Raw genomic sequence first — 7,030 nt, 5'->3', positions numbered from 1 at the left:
GTTATGGAACGATTCCATGTTCTATCAAATAGTTTTGGAACTCTAAATCCAAAAACTCTCCACCCCGATCCGATCGAAGTGTTTTAATCAGTCTATCCAATGTGTTTTCAACTTCAGCCTTGAACTCTCTGAACTTTTGAAAGGTTTCAGATTTCTGTTGCATCAAATAAACATACCCATACCAAGATTAATCATCAGTAAAAGTGATGAAATTCTCATAGCTTTTCTTGGCTCGCACATTCATCAGACCACAAAGGTCTGAATGCACTAACTCTAGAGGCTCTTTGGGTTGATAACCTTTTCCAGTAAAAGGTCTTTTAGTCATCTTGCCTTCAAGGCAAGATTCGCACACGGTAAAAAATTTTCCTCTAACTCGCTTAGAAGTCCGTTCTTGACCAACCTCTTAAACCTATTGAAATTGATGTGCCCTAATTGAAGGTGCCAAAATTGGACATTTTGTTTAGGAGAAACATTTGTCGTTTATTTTGAGTTACGACAGTTTTAAACATCTCTATGTTATGGAGGGAACTCATTGCTAATGGCCTTAGCACATACAAGTTGTTTTCCAGTTTTCTTGAACAGATCTCAACTCCATCTTTAACATTTTATTCAATTCAAAATTAAGAGTATATTTACACTGAATCAAACACTTTACAAAAATCAAGTTCTACTTTAATTTAGGAACTACATAAACATCATTCAAAATCATAAACTTCTTCTATAAAGTCAACGGGAGTCCTCTCACTGCCACAATTGAGATGACATGCCCGGTGCCTACTCGCATCGTCATCTCTTCAGCCTCAAGTTGTCGTCAGGATCTAATCTCCTGAAAAGAAGAACAAACATGATTAGTGGCCCCAGAGTCAATAATCCATGCAGAATCATCATTCTCCACTAAACAGGTTTCCAAAACTAGTAAGTCATATTTACCTTGTTTTGCCTTGGCCTTAGCTTTCTTCTTCTCCTTTATCCAACAAAGACAATTCCACTTCCAGTGCCCATCCTGGTTGTAATGGAAACACTTTCCTTTGTCAACGAATGCTGGTCACCTACCCCGCTGGGCGATAGCCTGTCTCTTATACACATCTAGATGTGTATAAGAGACAGGTCTCCGGGTGCTGGCACCTACCCCGTTGGGCGATAGGCTATGGGTTAGCAGGTGCCTTCCCCTTCCCCTTCCCCTTACCACCCTTCTTCTTCTTCCACTTAGAAGTATTAGAAGTAAAAGGTGCAGACTTCGTTCCTGAGGTCGAACCCTTATGGAACTTCTTTGAAGATGAAGCAAAATTTTCCTCACCTACCTTCTTCTCCTTACTTTCCAGCAAGGATTGGAATGTCTGCAACTCGTTGAGGAGAGTTGTAAGGGTATAGTCCACTTTGTTCAGTATCGCATTACTAACAAAGTGCAGGAAACTATCCGTCAACAAGTGCAGGATGATGCTAACCTGGTTGCCCTTATCGATGCGCGACTCATTCATCTCTGCCACATTGAAGTGAACCATCATGTTAAGCACATATTCACGAACAGAGGTGCCTTCCTCTATTTTGGAGTGGAAGATGCATTTCAGAGCTTCATGCTTGTGCTGTCCAGACGGTTGTCTGAACATCCCCTGCAGGGACTCCATGATCTCACGCACTAAGACCATAGGCTCATGCTTCTTGGCCAAAACTTCATTCAAATTGGCCAAGATGTAAGCTTGGGCCTTCTCGTTCGCCCGTGTCCAACATTCATAAGCCTCCCAAACATTTCGTGTGGCATTCTGGGTGGAATAGAAGGACACTCCTTCATAAGGACGAACCTCAGGTCATCGATGATTAATATTGTTGTGATTGTGTGTTTCCAACTAGCATAGTTTTCACCAATTAGTTTGTCGGCCTTAACAAAGCTAATGTTGCTGTTTCCATTCTAACGTTGCTGAAAAATGAACAAACTTAATGAGTCTATGCAATACCACATTTTAACATCAATTTTAGTTTTAGCAAAATAGTTTCCATGTACCCTAGGTGAAAAGACATTTATTTTGCAATGATGCCCCAGCGAGGCAAGACAAACGTCACCGATAGGGTGATCAGATGCCCCTTTACTGGGACGAGACATTCTCAACCATTAGGCAGAAACAACTCTTGTAACTGACCTTAACAGTCACCATTTTTCGGTCTAGAACTGTTAACCTTTAACAATTTTGCGTAAGTGTAACCACTCATTTTCGGCCTTAGAGTCCCGCCTTAATGCAACAACCATAGAGAAAAAGCATATTAAGACAAGAGATTAAAGCGACCTTATCTTATACACGAGATCAGATAAAGAGTCGTGCAAAACTGCCATCTTATAGGGGGACACTCCCAGGATGCCTCGGGGCAATGCACAGAAACGTTATCCAACCTAATTAGAAAGACCGTGGGATATGTTGTCGCACATCCCGTTCCCACTTACTATGAATATTCTCTCCATTCACCTTGGTATTAGTCTACCCAAACACCATCCTTTAGGGGGACACTCCCAGGGTGCCACAAGGCCGAGGATAGATCTCATAGTGTGAACATAAAGGAAGAAATGCAAAGAGGTTTAAATGAAGTATCATATACCCTAAGTGCCTCCTACTGAATGTCTACCTAGGGGTTCATTAACATAGATCATCCGACTACTAATTTTATATAAGCCAGTTTAATTTTCTTAAAAACAACTATTGTTTTTGAAATTAAACAATTTCAAGTAGTCTCATTAAACTTTTTAATGGACTATCCTCAAATTTGCATGTATGCATCAAATCTATCTAATTAACCTTTCCAAGTAGGTGATAACGGGCAGAAATGCACATTATCATAGTGCTAAGTTCTTAAACAATGTTGGATTGCGTTGATGAAATATGTTAAATTGCATCCATTAAGCATAAATTCTATAATATTGTGGTCGCATGCGTTCAACGCATTAGAACTATTGATTTTTGTATTTTTGTGCAGAATATGCATTAACGCAATGCAAGATTGCGATCATAAGAAATCATCGGTCGAGCGCAACTTCACCGCAAGGCTTTGTGTTGATCGTGCTCGCAAACATTCACCCGAGAAGGATCGCCGCAACTTGGTCAGCACAACATGATGGGCGCATCTAGGTGAAAGGATAATTAAGAGCGATATAACAGAAAGCTGATGACAATCGAATCCAAATCAGGTTGACAGCTGATAACGGTCACAAAGTACATTCAGCTTTATCGATGATAATTATTCAGCGTGTCAAAGAGGAATTAAAGTTGTCCCATCTATACAACAAGGAGAAAGAAGCCGCCTTTCACCATGGTGCTCTATAAATACCAAGTGCACTCTTCAGAAAAGGGGTTCACCACTTTTACAATCTTTTGTTCCACGAGTTCACACCTCTGTCCATAGTTTTTTTTTTCATTTTAAGGCGGACGAGAGGGTGAAAGTTGTGCCGGTAGATCATTCTGGTAAGCTTGGGGAGCGCCAAAAGCTCCAAAGATAGAGAGAGGGCCGACGTCTGCGGAAGCGGGAACATACTTAGATCAAAATAGAGACTTTAGTGTAAAAAGCCTCGGTCAGTAAGGAATTACTACCAGGATCTCTACCTTAACTTCCATTGACATTTTGTACTCGACTCATTTATAAGAATGGAATTTCTTTCTCTATATATTTTCACTCTCTGTTATTCATGCATGAATAGCTAAATTAGTTGAATGGGTTGAGAAGATTTAGCTAGCACAACTAGGAAATCTTCATTCTTTGCGATTATCTTGTTTATGTATGCTTCATTCGTCCATTAGAGATACTTGGGAGGGTAGTTTAAGGACAGGATCTAGACTTGGGAACGTCAGGTTAGAATCTAGGTTTGGAAGAACCATACTATAACGCATAAACAAGAGATAGGCACTTAGGAATGAGCACTATTTGTTATCAACACATCGCATGCATCCTAGATATAGGATAGGATTGTATGCGGTCAACTTCCTTTCATGCATCTTGCATCAATGCATAGGACAAGAGTAGAGACTTAGGGATAAGCTCTATGACTTTTGCATTCAACACATGCGTCCTAGACTTAGGAGCATCGCATTTACATTGGAAAATGACTTACTGTGCATGGTTTTAACATGATCGCATAGTCTGACGCATTCTCGAGTAATGCTAGTTAAAGATCTTCTCAGCCCATTCATCGCATACTCATTGCATCTATCAACGCAACTATCTTTTCTCAAATCCACCGCATTTATTTATTTCTTTTTCATCAACGCAAACAACAAACCAAACACTTTATTTATTTACCCGGTTACCGCAAAGTTTTCATCAAAATTACCAACGCAATCTATTTTCACAAGTCCCTATGTTCGACCCTAGACTTACCAGGAAACCCAGAAGAATTTACACTTGAATTCTGATGGGGAAACTTAAGTGCACAATGCAATTCCATCAACGCATATCATCCATATTTCTACTTCATAAAATATTGCATCAGTAGGTTCCCAGGTAGGGGTGTTCCGTTTCTATCAACTTAAGTACCCCAGCTTAGACAGAACCCGCCTTAGACAAAAGGTTCCTTATAGATAGACTTGCTATACATTTAATCTTTTACTAGTCAATTTAATCTTATTATACTGATTAAAAGATTAAACCTTAGGTTGCTAATCTCATTAGAACCGTGATCTTACGTCTATCTCCACCAAGTTTTAAAACTCTTTTAAAACCACGATTCAAGCCTAAGTTCACATGCATGTCTTTCTTATTGATTGTAGTTCTAATTTCCCTTATAACTCTTATAAAAGAAACAACCAAAACCCATTCACATTGTCATGCACAACTAGGTATTTATAACTCTTATACATTTAACATATGTTTCATGCTTCATGCAATGATCATTCATTACTATATATAACTCTTATATACTTGTAATGAATTGAGCAAACATGCTTCCATAAACCCTTATACTATAACACTTATAATATAAAGATGATGCATGTCTATGCTTAATGCATGCATAAATATAACTCTTATATTATATGATGCATTAGCATGCTCTTATGTAATTTAAGTCATACAAACTACTATATCATAACACTTACACTATAGAGATGATGCATGACCAATGAATAACCTAAGGTGGGATTTCAATTATATGGCATACCATATGACATATAATCAAACATACATCTTATGTACATTCACCAAAGACTAATTGACCGGAATGATTAGCCTAAAAAAAGGAAATAAATTCTATCTATTACATAAAACCATCGAGTAAAATGGTTCACAGGCGAACCGGGTCTTGAATCGCCCGGGCGAAACCTCCCTGATCGTTTAATAAACTGGCCGAGTATCCACGATCGATTACCATTTACAATGCAATGAAGCATTAAGCACTCAATCGATTAGTGCACTAACATTAAATGTGCAAGTCTAAACGATTCTTTAGACGACAACGTTACTATGAAGCACAATTGTCTAGACGATTATAGAGTAAGTGCTTAAGTAACATTTACTCCGCGATTGTGTAGTCAGTGACTAAGCGATGAAGCTTGCTAAGCTACACGATCGTTTAGTGCGCGCGCATTCACCTTTTGGCCAGTATCCCATACTCAAATATTGCTTACCCTATCATTTACACGATCTAACCAATGCTTGGTCTTCTTCTTCCTCAAAGTACAACGCAACTCCTTGCCTTGAATGTAAGACCCTAATCATAAATCTAGATGGTAGTAGTTTATTAAAAGGAGGAAAAGTTCTAAGTGGTTGAATGGGCTGCTTAGTAGTAACTAATAAAAGTTGGCTAAGAATATTAAAAGAAGATATGCGTAAATATTAATATTGCGATTGGTCTTGTGCTAAGTAAGATGTTGGCTATGCGCTGGTGCTAAACATTTAGAGGTTATTTGAGAAAGTCAAAATGTGACCAAGAGAGCTCATACGGTAGCAAGTGTCAACGCATGCGATGACTTTAAGTTGTGCTGAACGTTTGAGACGATGGATGCGTTGGTAGCAGCCGAAGGCTTGCGGTCAAGGGAACGCATTGGTAGTTGCGGTGATGCGAGGACATGCACTGATACAAAGGCATGCGTTGATCAAGGCATGTGGTGATGGAGGCTTGCGGTGATGGAAGTATGCGTTGATTGTCGAAGATATGCGTTGACGCTATGCGGCAACGCTATGCATTGATAGCATGCGATGAAGCTATGCGTTAATGACATGCAGCGAGACATACCGTTGAAGGCAATCGACAGCCCTGCTACGTGATAGTATGCGGCCAAGGACATACGGTATTACGATCCAGCATCTACGTGGAAGCAGCTGAAGGAATGCGTTGACAAGTAGTGATGGATGCGGCAGTAATGCAGTACTATGTAATAACACACATCGATGGATGTGTTGGATATGAAGGAAGCGACAGTGCCATGCAGTGATATATGGCAACACTATGCATTGGGAATGTGCTACGCGATGGATGTGTTATACGGTAATAGTTAAGGGGATAAGCCAAAGGGCACAAGAATGGATGAACGCATGTGCCCAAAGGGACTGTCTAGTTGTGGTAAGGTTGCGGAGATCAGATGTATACATTGATGAACGTAAAATTTGTTTGCAGACATAAAGATATATGTTCATAAGTAATGCTAAATTATCTGAATAAACATTCCTATACACTAAGGAGATTAGGTGGCAGAAGGATATTTCATGCAAAATGACTCTTATCAACTTAAGCAGGAGGTGTAAGGCTGAGATTACATGCAAAGTAAACAATTTTGTTGGCAAACTAAGATTAATCAAACTCAAAGCACTGCTGGCAAAGAATTAGTGTTGGCAGCTTAAAGGAGAGACATTTGGATCTTGAGTCGTCGGAAAGGGGAAAGCCCAGGGTATCTATAAATAGAAGGGCTTGTCATGAACAATCAACTCGTGCCATTTCCAAAATTCCAATGTTAAAAGCTTAAATAGAGAGTTAAGTTTAAGAACTTAGGCTGTCGTTGTAATTAGAGTTCGAAAGGATCAAAAGTTGCATTGACAAGCTTGAAGGTTTAGACGGACG

Source organism: Benincasa hispida, chromosome 1 (genome assembly GCF_009727055.1).
Source record: "Benincasa hispida cultivar B227 chromosome 1, ASM972705v1, whole genome shotgun sequence".
Classification (NCBI taxonomy): domain Eukaryota; kingdom Viridiplantae; phylum Streptophyta; class Magnoliopsida; order Cucurbitales; family Cucurbitaceae; genus Benincasa; species Benincasa hispida.
Note: the sequence above shows the minus strand (reverse complement) of the source record.